This window comes from Rousettus aegyptiacus, unplaced genomic scaffold (assembly GCF_014176215.1).
Source record: "Rousettus aegyptiacus isolate mRouAeg1 unplaced genomic scaffold, mRouAeg1.p scaffold_m13_p_7, whole genome shotgun sequence".
NCBI classification, from domain to species: domain Eukaryota; kingdom Metazoa; phylum Chordata; class Mammalia; order Chiroptera; family Pteropodidae; genus Rousettus; species Rousettus aegyptiacus.
In genome coordinates this window covers 35,227,868-35,242,296 of record NW_023416310.1, presented here as the reverse complement: position 1 = coordinate 35,242,296, position 14,429 = coordinate 35,227,868, and the positions used below count along the sequence as shown (strand labels likewise).

Here is a 14,429-nt window from a genome sequence, read left to right as displayed (position 1 = left end):
CAAGCTATCAAAAAGTAGTAGATGATAATGCTAAAATTACAGGAAAAAATTAAGCTATTTAGACAACTTTATTTCGTGGGTTTTACTTATGAGAAATAGAGAATTACCGTAAGTCTTCCTGGTATTTAAAATTGTATAACTTCAGAACTTAACAGAAATTATTTGAAATGCATTCGGGAGCACTTTGTCCTTTGTTAAGAAATAAATATAAATTGGGTCAATATATTCAGTGATACTTAGGAAAACTGATGCTGCATCAAATTATCAGTACAATTTCAGCATATTGAAAAAAATATGTATGAATTAAGAGGTAACTATTGCATTACAATAACTATTTTATATTGGACATATATGTAGTTATCAAAATACCTATCAAATTAATCCCCAAATTTCTGTAGATCTAAAGATATCACATAACTTAAAACAAACACACACACACACAAAAATGTTCCCTAAATTTCAATTTTTCCATGGCCAAACTATGCAATTCTATTAAACTAATCAGAAGCAAAATGAACTTATTTGAACATAATTCCCTGTCCCTGCCCACTTTCGCCAAGACCTTTAACTAAGAATGCTGTGTCCTAAGGAATAACAGAAATTTTTAAAATATGAAAAATTCACAAAATCAGTGTGTCTAAGTATTTACATTTTGGAGACAAAAATTGAGAACATCACTTTTTAGTTCTCAGCAACCCGTATGCCTGGAAGTATGTGCTCTATTGTGAATAGTACTGGTCTAATTTTCACTCTCCTCAAATTTTCAGAGGCCGGACAATAAAGAAAATGTACCGTGGTCTTAAGTAATAATGAAGAGCATGATGATCAGCGGTTGCTACTCACAAAACTCTTTTCTGAATCTATGCAATCAGTACCGGTTACCTATTAAGTCACAAATATTCTTCACATGTAACAGAAAATTATCTATTTGCACTTGGAGCATAATGATCATTTCATCATAGCACTGATCTGAACACTGCTTTTTCAGTAATCATTTCGTATGTCACTGTCTAATATATTTCCACCATCAAAAGTATTATAACCAGTAATTTATAATATGGTCGATGGCTTAAAATCCACCTCCCACCCCAATCTGCATAGTTCTTTCATTACGGGGTAATGAAATTTCTATACAAATGAGTTCTAACTTCAGGACTAGGTTCTCTCCAGGACTTACACACCTCTCAGATCTTATGCTTTTTTGATTCAATGACTGAGTAAAACCAGAATTCCTACTGTCATTCTTTAAGGTACAGTGAGATTAAATCCCAGTGCCTCTCCATCGTAACAAAGTACATTATCATAACTGTGCAGTCCGAAAGCACCTTGTATAGCCATTTAGAAGATGCCTGGAAAGAGTAGCTGTTTGGTCAGTATGCAGATAATGTACACACTATTTTACCACTTTCAGAAAGTATATACAATATGAAATAATAGATATGCTTTCCAAGATCTTGTAAAAGGTTCTTTTAAAACATTAATTATAGATCATATAGTAGTATTAATCTCACAAGGGTGGCAATATACATGGGCCAGGTTTTTTTGGAACAATAAACTCTTGATGATATAACTGTTTTAGCTATCAGGACAGTCCACCCTAATGCTCATAGCAGAATACCGCTCTGCATCGAGACTATGGGAGGTAAAGTGCAGATTACTTACTATATGGTTAAGTATGCTTCATAGAAATCCTGAATTCTAATGTTGTAAAGAAACAAAAGTATCCCTTCGTATCGCTGAAGAAGATAAAATATATTGGTTCTATTATCCCTCTTATTACATGATAGCTGGAAGATCTTCCATGAAAATTGAAATTTGGGACATTTTCTCATATTGTCCTTAAAACAACTGACTTTTTTGAAACTAAGGAAAAAATGAAACCATTCAATTTAAAAAAAAATAATCTAAACAAAAAGAAAATATATTACTTATAATATCATTGAATAAAATAATTTATAATTTATAATACGAGTTTTAAGAGAATTGGCAAAATGAAGCTTTTCTGAATAAATTTCCTTGTTTCTATTTTGTGGTTCTATTTATTGCTATTTTAGTAATATTATTTAAATTAACACTTTGGAAGTATCCATTATTTTGCTTTACAGAAATACACATTAAAAAAATATTTAACAAGAATAACAGAATACTGTTTTTATATTAGGCTTCTGGCTCAGATATAAATCAGATGTAGTGCGTTTGTAAGAAACTTTAGAGCCCAGCCCTCTTATCTATTAAAAGAAGCCAACTATCTTCGGAAGTCTAAAAATTGATCGGCTAAAGTGGTTTCCTGTTAGTTAAAGATGTTTAATTTTTTATAAGTCCTGAAGCTAGGTCAGACTATCATACAGTGCATCATACCTCATCAGAACCCACACCTAATTTAGGAGGGAGGGTTAATTCAGTCTTTCCTTATTATAAGGCAAGAACAGATATTTTGCTTAATCTCATCAGGAAAATAATATTTTGTTCAGTTTGACCAGTTTTCATTTTGACATACTGTAAAACCACACTAGCACACAAATAGAAGCTCTGATTAGGAGAGACTTTAAAGGTCACCTTGACAAACTTCCAAAAGATTCCTTTGAATGAGCTTAGACATGCTGAGACTGTTTTGCTCTAATAAAGGATACTTGGTTGTATGCAAAGAAAAAAAAATTTAATTTATCCAATTTAAAATACTAATTTCCTAGATTTATAGATTCACTTAATCACTTAAATATGTGCTAAGCACCTACCAGAGGTAATATGCCATGCTATGCCAGATAGTAGGTATATATTCCAATTTTTGTTAAGAAAGAAGCACAGTAAGTTCAAATCATTAACTCTAGGTTCAAATTCTTGATCTGGCACAGAAGCTGCCTGACCAACCTGTGCCTCAATTTCCTCACGTGTAAAATTAGGTAATAATGATACAACAATAACTCATTCTATGGGCTTGGTTACTTAGCTCAAGCTCTAAAAACAGTGCCTGTCCCACTTTAAGTGCTGTATAAGTATTTACTGTCATAATGAATGTTTTTGCTTTGCTTGTCAACACATTTTATAACTTGTTTGTCAATCTACTCTCACATGTTTATTATTTTGAGCAGCAGCTCTCAACTTTGGGTGATTTGGCCCTCCAGGAAAGACATTTGGCAAAAATGTCTGCACACATTTTTAGTTGTCAAAACTAGACTGTTTCTATGGGCATTTAGTGGGCAGAGGCCAAGGATGCTGCCGAATGTCTGACAATCAACAGGACAGCCTGCACAACAAAGAATTATCCAGCCCAAAATGTCAATAATGCTGAAGCTGAGAAACCCCACCGTAGAGAAAGAACTATGCTGAAAAACTGCAAAGCAAAATTTCTGGTGACAATTCCATGTCATATTTCGCATATGAGGACAAGTCGCCCAGGTGATTTGGAGCTTGTGATGATTTTAAAGAAAACTCTAAGCTTCATTCCTGAAGTGGTCTAAGTCTAAAAACATCCATATCCCCACCCTCAAATAGGAAATTACTCTTTCTAACAAAGGAATAGAATTTAAAATACTCAAAACATCCTACTGCAGCAATGCTAGCAGAATCAGAATACAAAATGGGCTGGTACAGGGCAGTGGCCCAAAGAAGAAAGCACTCTCAGAATGGAGAGATTCACACCCTATAGCACCTTGAAAATCGAGACACCAATCCCATGGAGAATAAAATTGGCAGAAGGTGCTTTGTGGAAATTATGGAAGAAAATAAAGCTTCCTTAGCAACACAACAGGTAAAGATTCCACACTTAACTTTAAGTAGTCACACTAGGAAAAAATAGAATTGCCAGCAAGTAGAAGTGAGGGCCCTGACACATGAACGTCCCACATGCAGATGAGAGCACCATGTGACGTGCAGCGGGAACTCAGAGAGAAATCTGGATCAGAACAATAACCATTCTCTCCTTCACTCATGTCTAAGAGTTACAGTCTGTTTACACGTTTGTCTTCTTAGTAGGTAGAGGACTCCTTGAGGGCATGTCTTAGTCATAACAGCTCTCAATTACTAAGTTCCTATTACATGTTAGGACTCTAAATGCCATCAATTAAAAGATTAAGACCAGTTACTATGAGCTCCCACTACATGTTAATGTTAATATCTATTAAGACACTAACTGTGGGCCTGGTGCTGTTCTCAATAATTTATACTCCATAATGATCTTTTTTTTCTTTTTGGTTTAGGGCCTTAAAAGTCTCCTTCTGTGTTTTTCTCATGAAGCTCTGGGCTGCGAGCAGATCCAGGAAATCCGGGGAGGGTTGGGATGGTTGGAATCGCCCAGGGCTCTCGGGAGGATCAGAAGAGTGTGTGTTAATATTAATAACTGATACAGAAGAACTGGTGCACACCAGCTGAACATCAGCTCTGTGCTCAGTGTTCTCCACTCCAGGCATAGAACTATGGCTGTGGCAGTTAAAGTCTGCATCTATAATGATATCACAAAGATTTTGAGACTTGGGATTTTGCAAAGTAGCCTAAGGAATTTGTTGAGAATTACTGACAGCTCACTGGAGTACTATATGAGTCAGCTATAAATGAAACACAGTAGGGTTCCAGCTAAATACAGTTATCTTATCAAGAGAAGAGTTTAGCTTCCTGTGCTTGCTTTTGGGGTTTGGGTTCTAGTGATGCTTTTCTTGTCCCACACCAGGGTGATCCAAGATGTTATTCTCTTGGTTCTGGTTTCTTATACATTTATATTCATATTCACATTTTCCCTCTCATCTTGAAATATATTTCTAAAATACTTGCTTCACTCTTGACTCTGCTGAAAAAGTCATGATCATGTAAATTACTATTCATTGTTTTACAGATGGGTGTAATTACCTTGACCACTCACCTTTAAGTGAGCTGAGAAGACTCTTTCATAGCTCGGTTTTAAGCCATATCACATTTTATAGTAATATTTCATATATCAAAGAGCCCCTTGAGGTCACTGTCCTCGACTTATCTCTGTGATCATGATGACTAGCACTCTATTTGCACAGATTAACAATATACTAATGGATGATCAAAATTTATGTGTAAGATTGTGGCTTTTCCTCTATCTCAGAAGTAGTTGTGTAAATGCTTTACTTGTGTGTCTGTGTACTTGGTAATTAGTAGGTACTTAACTATTTGTCAAGGAACTAAAGTAAAACAGGCTGAAATAAGTGAAACTCATTTTTGTGGTGATCCATATTTAGCAAGTCTACACACTTCAAGCATAGACTAAATTCCCACTGTTTTTATCTCTCTCAGTCAATTGCTATTATTCAAGTAAAATAAAACTATCCTGAAAATCTTGAATCACTTCTATTTCTAAAGCTACAGTGAAGCTCAAATATGTTAAAACTGACTGAAACAATCACTGGGGATGGTTAGCAGAACAAAAGTAGAAATAGGCTTTATTACTGAGGCATCCAAAGTATACACTGATTCCCATCAAAATCATCATATAGTACCAAATATTAAGTGGTAAAAATAAAAAGTCATCAAAAAGGATAGGATTCTCAGCTGAAGTGTAGGCCAATCTATAATTATCAGGTGTTCCCAGCTAAAGAAACCAGAAGGTAATATTTATTCATACTCCTCATTTATTATGCCAAATAATGTCTAAGATTATAGGCTGTGGAGTCACAATAGAGGCGGTAAGGAGTTTCAATTCAGAGAATCTGAATTTTAGTCATCTTGTTCAGGTAAACAGAAATAGTCCAGAAGGACATGAGCCCAGAACATGAGGGACAGAGTAACAGACGTGAGGCTGACATGAAAAGCAGGGGTCAGATCACAGAGACTCTTCTAAACCATATGAAGGATTTGAAATTTATTTTCTGCTGAGACATGAGTTGTGACAAGACACAATTTGTGTTTTAAAGATTGCTGTAGCAATGTGGAAAATGATTTGGGTAGGACAAGTCAAATTAGGATATTACGAAAGAAGTGAAAGATGATTACTCACTGCCTACACGGGACGATTGCAGAAAGAATAGAAAAGATGATACTAATGGATTACAAGACAGGACCCTATGAACCCTAATGTTTATTTGAATGTAGGCAATGAGTTTAAAGGAAGAAGCCAAGACGACTCCTAGCCCTCAGGCTGGGTACCAGCTAAATGGCTATGTCATTAACCAGGACAGGAAATGCCAGGAAAAGGAATACATCTGACTCCATTGGATTTTAAAATCAAAGAGGCAATTAACAATTTATAAAGCCCCAAATCATCATTCTCACAGGTACCTAGACAAATGGGTTTCTTCAGACATATAAAATATTTTGCAAAATATTTAAATCATAATGATTTTAACTTCATGCCATGTTGAAAATATCTGATGAGACAGTGTTCTTGGAAGGAAGATAATTGTGGAATACCTCTTACTCCAGGTGAAACTCGAACACATATATAGTTCTCAGAAAAAAAAAAAGTAATTACAGAGATTAGCAGGATGCCAGTTTACAAGAATTAGAGAGGGCAAACCCCAGGAAGAAAAGAATTACTATCCTGAATGGGCTAAGACAGCAAACACCCTGTATCTCTGTAGTCAGAGTGACAGCTGACAAAGAATAACAATGAAGTCCTGGTTAGAAAAATACATTTATCTGTTAAACGATAGGTAAGAAATGTGGACAATTAGGTTTATATACATTCTGTTTCTAGATAATGGGTTAATGGGCTTAATTCTTATCTTTTATTAACAATTCTTTTACATACAATTCTCAGTGAGAAACACTGAAACTTATAGAAGAAAAAAGAATGATACATCTAAAAGGCTTTCCAATTAGGTGGACGTTCCATAATAAAAGTTTACTGTATTGTTGCTGAGAGGAAGGTACCTGAATACTTCTAGGTCTCGGGCTTATAAACAAGGGGGATGCTGGGGTCATGAGTAGAACTGAGTCAGGGCAAGGAACTGCATTGCCAATGTAGATACGAAAGCAAAAAAGTCATGCTGATCAACACTGCATTCGGTTTGCAGAACTGAGCCAATTAATGATCGTGTTACATACTGTGGCCCTCTGTCAGGGACCAGTGGAAGACTTGTGCAGAGCTAGAGCACTAGGGACTAAACAGCTTTTTAAGATAAATGTGTGTCATGTTGACTAAGAAATACTACCCTGTGAGGTATTGTTTGCTGCCCTGGATTTAGCAAAAGAAAGGGTCTTCAGTTTCTTCAAGGAGTATTCCAGTGTACAAAGCCCCCACACAAAATGGGAAGATCATGATAACAAAGAGGTCGACAGAGGCAGAAAGAGTCAGCTTCATACGAGGGCAGCTACCTCTCTAGGAGATGTGTTAATAATACAAACAAGTATAGCTGCTTTTTAGACTGCAGCTCCACCCAGCCCATTTGTTGAAAGCTCTATCTTGGAGCATTCACAGTGATCTCATGCTTAAAGGTTTACAAGAACATTAGTGGACAAAATGATCTAGGCAGTGTAGCCTCTGAATACGTGGTAACAGTAAATTCACCAGCAGGAGAAATGAAATCTCCCATTAGTGACAATACCAACCAAACACATGAAGAAGCATCGTGAAGGCATGAGCTCTATTTCCACAAACAACTCCTACTAGGAAGGAAAAAAAAATAACTTATTTAAAAATATGTTAATTTGCTATGGAAAACAAGATTTTTGGATTCAAACTATATATGCTCATTTAAGTAAATAATATTCAAAAAGGAAGTCTAGGACTCATCAGGGTTAAAAGGAAATATAAAATGACTTTGCAAAATTAGTTACCAAAATAAGTTCAGAAATCATCCATAATTTAGAGAGACTAAAGATGTTAAATGGGCCTCCCCTTTCAGTCTGCATTCGCCTCCTTTCTCCTTCCCTATCTTTAAATCTTAGAGTGTCTCAGGGCACATCCGTAAACCTCTTCTCTTTTGTTCTCAATACTCATTCACAGGAAATCCTAATTCAGTCCTATAGCCATGTATTTTTCCAAATTTTTATCTCCAACTTTGACTTCTCCCCTGTGTTCCAGAAGTATATATATATATATATATAACTCTGTATGTGACATCTCCTTGGAGATGTCCAACATCTCAGATTTACCATGCAGATAGAATTGGACCCCTGTGTACCTCCTAACCTGTTTCTCCTAGTCTCCCTCATCTCAGTAAATAGCACTAATAATGATGATGCAGTTGCTTAGATCCAATGAAGGAGTCATCCTGGAGTCTCCCCAGGGCCGCCACACTGGGCTGCCATTCATTGCCCGGTCTGCGTGAACAGTCCCTCCAGGGGTTGGTTGTCAGTGCCCAACATATGAAGTCATACGGGGTCTCTTCTCCTTGTATTCTACTTCTATCATACAGCACTCTCAGTTCGACTTCAAAATTCAATATGAATCCAACCCCTCTCTTGACCATCTCCTTCCTACTATTTAGTTCGGGCTACTATCAGCCCTCTTATTAGACTACCAAACTAGCCCTCTTATTAGACTACCAAACTAGCTTCCTACTGAGTATCCCTATGTCTGTCCCTACTTCCTGCCTCTACCTTCCTCAGTCTGGCCTCTACCCAACATTGACAGTGATCTTTTGAAAATGTTAATAGATGATATCGTACCCTTGCCCAACTCCTCCAATGGCTTTCCATCAACTCAGACCCAAATCCCAACACTTAACCATGGTTACAAGCCTGTGGGGTCTGTTGTTCCCTGCTTGTCTCTCTGACTTCATCTCTGGTTACTCTCCATCTCACTCACTGCTCCAGCCACAGTAGCCTTCTTGCTCCTGTTTTTTCAAACACAACTAGTTCATTCATTCCTACCTAAAACTTTGTCTCTGCTGTTCTTGCTTCCTGTGATGCTCTTTTCCAGCCATATTCCTTTCCTTCCTTATGGTCCCTTTAGATGTCACTCTGTACCCTGCTTCTGCTTTCTTCATAGTGATTATCACTCCTGGATATGACATATTTATGTTTTTTTAATCATGATTCATCTACAAAAATGTAAGCTGCATAAATTTTTTATTCAAGCCTGTTTACCCATTGTCTAAAACAGTATCATTACATAAGAGACACATAAACTATCCAAGGGGTGAAATAGTGCATGAGTGGCCAAGACATCCTCCAATGACCTACAGAAATCCCATTCCATATTTGTTAAGGGCTATTTTAGTTATAATATAGCAGTGGAAGCTGACTAATTACTTCCCATCAAATGAATATCCCTGTACCCATCTAATGATAAACGTTAACAAATTTCATTCCAAATAGCAAGATCACTGCTTTTGTCTAGCCTAGATTCTGGGGATAAAAGATAGAATAAATAACTGAAATTTAGAATAATTTTACCTTCATCCCTCCATATAAAATCTGACCACAGCTAATGCCACAAATCAAGTGTGCCTGCTTAAAATTTTTTATGTTTGTGAAGATTCTGGGTGAAGGATGTGAGAGTAATAAAGGGGCCAACATTTTGAGAGCATTACCCAAGTAAAGGACCTGGCTAAACTTTAAAATACACACAGCTAAAATTCTCTAAAAAGCTGACTGAGAAATTCTGAAAAATGACATCAAAAAGCTTAAGGAAAGGCAAATTTTAAAAAGAAACTTTTTTAAAACTGGAATTTTTGCAATAATATCATCCTGGAAAATAATCAGGTTAACCAGAAGTAATAAGCTTTCAACACTGGCTAGAACTGTCTTAAAAAAAAAAATGACCAAAAAAAAGTAAAAACTATTTTGCCTACTCGAGAGAAATGACCCAGAGACTAATGAGCTCCATAATCTACTCACTGCCTGACCCTCAGCAAGTCACTTGTCCTCAATGCTAAAATGCAGAAGTTGTCAATTAGCTTCATGTGGTGGCTGTGAAGGGTGACTAATAAATCTGATTGCAGAGCCCTCTGGAAATAAGTGCTATAGAGAGGCTTGATAATTGCCAGGTTGCCATCGGTCACCACCTAAGCACTAAGAATACATCTGGCTCTTTCTAAGCTCTCTTCTACTCCTAGTGAGGATCCTTCTCACTTTCTTATAGGCCTCATCCTGATCCATGAGAAACATCCTGGAGACACAAACCATCCTTTGCTCTCCTCTGTTCCTTCCAGAGCACCTTGCAGGTCCCCGATGAAGAGACACTGCGTAAACACCCAACTGAAGGCTTTTCTTCTCTTTCTTTTCCTTTCCACACACACATATACCATAATTAAAAACTATGTATTTGACAAAGAATGACCATGAGAGAACATTAATATGAAGAACCCCAAAAACACAGAATTCACTTCATTTTTACCAGTGATCTCCCAATTTCTCATTTGAAATGCCCTCGTTTGAGGGAAAAGGATGATTGATTTCTGACCTCCTCATTCACTGATAAAAATGAATTAAAATTGCACTTGTCTATATAGAAATTCATGTTTTCTCCAAGCCACCAGCCACGTGGTATCTATTTTAGAGACACGCCTGCCCCATGTTATCTTCTTAGCAATCTCTCTACGACATGCAAGAATCACCAAGACACAAAAGCAACATAATCACTTGCTGAAGTACAGCTTCAGTCACCATACATGTGTCTTTCAGAAAAGTACGAATTTACTATCCGACAGTTCCACAACAATTGTCTTTCCTGTTTGAGAGGACTTGCCTTTTCAAGTTAAATGCAACCATCTTCATCGCCAACAAATTTTCATCCCAAATGGTCTGTTAGGAAAAAAGTACTTTTGCCTCTTGCCTATCTACTCCTCTGGTTCGATCACAGCACATTTCAAAACCCTGATAACTTAGGGCAAGTTTGGGTATGACAGGACAAAAGAACTTAAACCAATGAAAAAATAAATAATACTTATTGAAAAAAGTACTTGTGTGTAATAAATTCCTTATGTACAAATAAAAATTATGTAACAAGATGAAGATCAAATTAAAAAAAAAGGTAACCCAAGTAATTGACAAATTATTTTTGTGTGGAGCAGGGATCGGTAAACAACTGCCAGAGTTAAATCCAGCCCCTTTCACCTGTTTTAGAAAAAAAAGTTTTATTAGAACACGGACACATCCGTTCACTTAGATGTTTACTGTGGCTATGTTCAGATATTCTGTTGCTACAACTGCTGACATAAAAATAGTTGCAACACACATACGGTTCACGAATTTGAAAATGTTATCTGGTCCTTTACTAAAAAAGTGCCAACCCCTGATATAGAGGATGAAAAGGTCACTGCAGACCGGAATGGTCTGAGAAGATTCTGGAGAAGGAGGCAAGTGGCTTAAAGAGAAACTATAATTGAATCAGAAGTGATAAGTAGACAAATATTCTTTCCTGTGTAATCATTTATATAGAGGCTACCAGTGTCCTTAAGATTGATAAAAGGATGAGATCTTCCCATGCTGAGAAATCATCATTAGAGGGATGAAATCTCTCAGTGAATAGCGAAACAGATGGACTAGAAACTACAGTGTTTCTTGGCTAATTCCCAGTCCAGACCCCAATGATACCTCATACACTAGAGGTTTGATTTGGATGGTGGTGGTGTGATGGTGTTTTCACTGCTATCTTGCTTCAAGAGAAACACACTCTAGCCACAAGACAGGTTTCAGGAGGAAAAAATTACTCAACTAGTGATAGCAGAAAATCTGGACACAGACTATGCCTCCACACATCACTGGACATTCTCTCCCCTGTGAAACAGAGATAGATAATCACAGGGGCCAGGGTCAAACCGGGAAATCAGTTCAGCATCAAGATGGTCTCATTGTTGCTCCAAAATCCAATACCTCAGCTGATACTCAAGTTGTAGTTTGTGCTTGTGACAAAAATAGACTTCCAGGGTGGACTGGGTGACACAATTATCCCATCGTGTGCACTGTCTACACCCTGAGGCAGACCTAGCTGTAAGGGTTACAGATCTTATAAATCATCCATCCTGCTACGCCCTAAGCTATGTTTCTCATAAAGAGAAAGGTTCATTTCAGGTTGCAACCCCATCGTGTAAAAGAAAAATATAGCACATAAAAATAAAAGAATAAATACTGCCTTTTTCATGACCAATAGCGTCTCTCCTTGGGCCCTAAAGCCTTAAGATTCTAAACAATTAAGGCCAGTAGGATTGAAGTCTTCAATTAACGTAAAAGATACATCTAAAAAAAGCATAATTTCATAAGGCAAAAAGTATTGAAAATCAATGGGATAACACTGAACATTTTCTACTGGTTTAAAGACCAATTAAATCTTAGTTATTCCTAAATTACTATGGCATCAATTTATAGCCCTGAGAAACCACCCAGAATTGAAAGAAAGTTTATCATATTCTCATGACTGATTCTGAAGAACTTTGTCAATATCAAGATCCTGAGCAAGGTACTTATTTTAAGTGAAAAACACTGGAGGGGCAGCTTACAGCTCTCGTGCCCATCTCAATTTCATTCTCAAGTGCCAAAGGTGCAATATAACTGGTTTCTCTAACCAAGAGAATCCTCTTCAAAAAAATGAGCAGCCACATGAGCCACCTTTTTCACAAGTGACCATTTAGAGAGTCCAGTCTTAAACAGACCTCTCCAAAGTCCTTTTAAGTTGGCAAAGAACCTGAGCTGCCATCACCAACTATCTCACCATTTGCAGGACTTGTTTGGCTGGTTAAGGTGGCCCGTATTAAAATAGGAGTGGTTGGGAACAGGGAATGGACAGTGAATGAGGCTGGTCACACAGAAAACACATTCACGATGCAAAGCTTGCTAAAGCCCCCTTTGTCTAAAACTGTCAGAAAGATGTTATCCAAGTTCTAACCATAGCTTCTGTTAACTCTTGGCACTCAGTACAAGCTTGGCACCCAAAAGAACAAAGACCTAGCATTCCCACACAATTATTTGTGACCATATTTACTGGAATTTTGATTTATTTCTGAGTATGTATTTTATATTTTTCTTTTATTAGGTTTCTGTAGTAATAGATGTTAAATTTCATAGCCATATGAAAATGTTTAAATAAAAACCTTCCTTCTTTTTGACATGATGACACATCTGCCTTCAGTGTCAAAACAGCTGATACATCTTGGCTATTAAAAAGCCTCCTTTCTTAGAGCCAGCTTTTATAAAAGTCCAGGACGGCTCCCATCTGGTCCCGAGTTTATTATTTGTTATCTGTCAAACATTAGAACTTCTGCCTCACATGTCGTTCTGTTGCAAATGAGAGGCATTTTAGGTGAAGAAGAGCGTACCAAATTCTTTTATCTGCTGTAATACATTTGAGCCAGATTTACATTTCTTCTGTGATCAATTATGTCTGTATTCAATCTGTTTTCTAATATAACTTCTAAGAGCAATAGCTAGGTGAATAAAATGACCAAAATAATTAGTCCAAGAGTTTAAGTAGGTTGGCTGCCTCCTTATCGTGTTTTATTTTTCTCTTAAAAAAAATAATTCAAAACTTGCTTCTGTCCATTAACTTATATTATGGAAGTTCCAAAAATCTCAAGGTAAAAATTCTGAAAGAGGACTTTGATCATTTGTGTGCCTCAGCTGGGCACTTCTGAAATCACAAGTATCTAAGGGACGGAGAAGTTTGAGAAACTCTCCCAAAGGAAAGAATCTAACCAGGTAAATACACTGGAATCAAGGATAACTAAAGTACTTTTAAAAGGGAGGAACTATCTCTGAATGGATTGTCGCTTTACTAATAGTAACTCTGCCTTCCCACCTCCATTTCTGGGCTTGACACTAGAACCCTGTTGTAAGGAGTAATTTCTCTATAGGCTTTGGGCCTGAAGCAATGTAGCACCCGAGCAGGAGTGGTAATTTTCTCTGCCCACAAAATGTTGGGAGCCATGGAGAATGGCCAGACATTGCTATAGCAGCCAGTCAACAGCCCAAGTCAGGACCACACTTCAGGAAAACCTACATACTTGAGGAGGAAGCAGCTCCCAAAGGTAGGCTCGTAGGGCTAAGAGAACTGATTCCATCCCTGTGACACCAGTCTGTACACAAGTGGCCTGAGTAAACACATCCATTACTTTAGGTAATGCAATATTTAAAAATGTTCATGGTCTGTTTTTTTAAAATACTCTACCCTATTTATTAATATAGGAACTACTCTGTAGAATTTCTAGAATAAAACTCTAAAATAAACTTCTACTAAGGATGATTTACCTATAGCCACCAAAAGCCCTTGAGTCATAAAACAGGGCAAAGTCTGTGTTTCACATGCTCTCTTCTTCCTAGTGCTTCCCTACACCTGCTTTAATTATCTTCGAATGTTAACATACTACCAGGTTATACAGCCTTGATGGCACACAATTTAAAAGATACTACAGAAAAGCTCTACATAAACTATAAAAGTGACACTGATCACTGTCTCACAGTATATGGCCCACAATTTCTCTTTCATTCTCTATGTCAACAAGAACATCTAAAGAACGGCCCAGTCTGCTTCTTGCTGGCTATTATTTCAGATGCTTTAGTCTATGGAATGAATCCAATGAATCAGATACCTT

At 37.1% G+C, this 14,429-nt stretch overlaps 1 protein-coding gene and 1 long non-coding RNA gene across 9 annotated transcripts in view; one reads left to right on the top strand and one right to left on the bottom strand.

Annotated features, from left to right (window-relative positions):
- The window catches only part of LOC107502786, a 78,254-nt gene extending 73,960 nt beyond the window's left edge, over window positions 1-4,294 (top strand). The window contains exon 4 of the long non-coding RNA XR_004951890.1: window positions 4,197-4,294. This is a non-coding gene — a long non-coding RNA (uncharacterized LOC107502786). The remainder of the gene's footprint in view (window positions 1-4,196) is intronic.
- Window positions 1-14,429, bottom strand: part of CCDC85A (coiled-coil domain containing 85A) — a 168,638-nt gene that overhangs the window by 12,570 nt on the left and 141,639 nt on the right. The gene's annotated exons all lie outside the window — the stretch shown is intronic.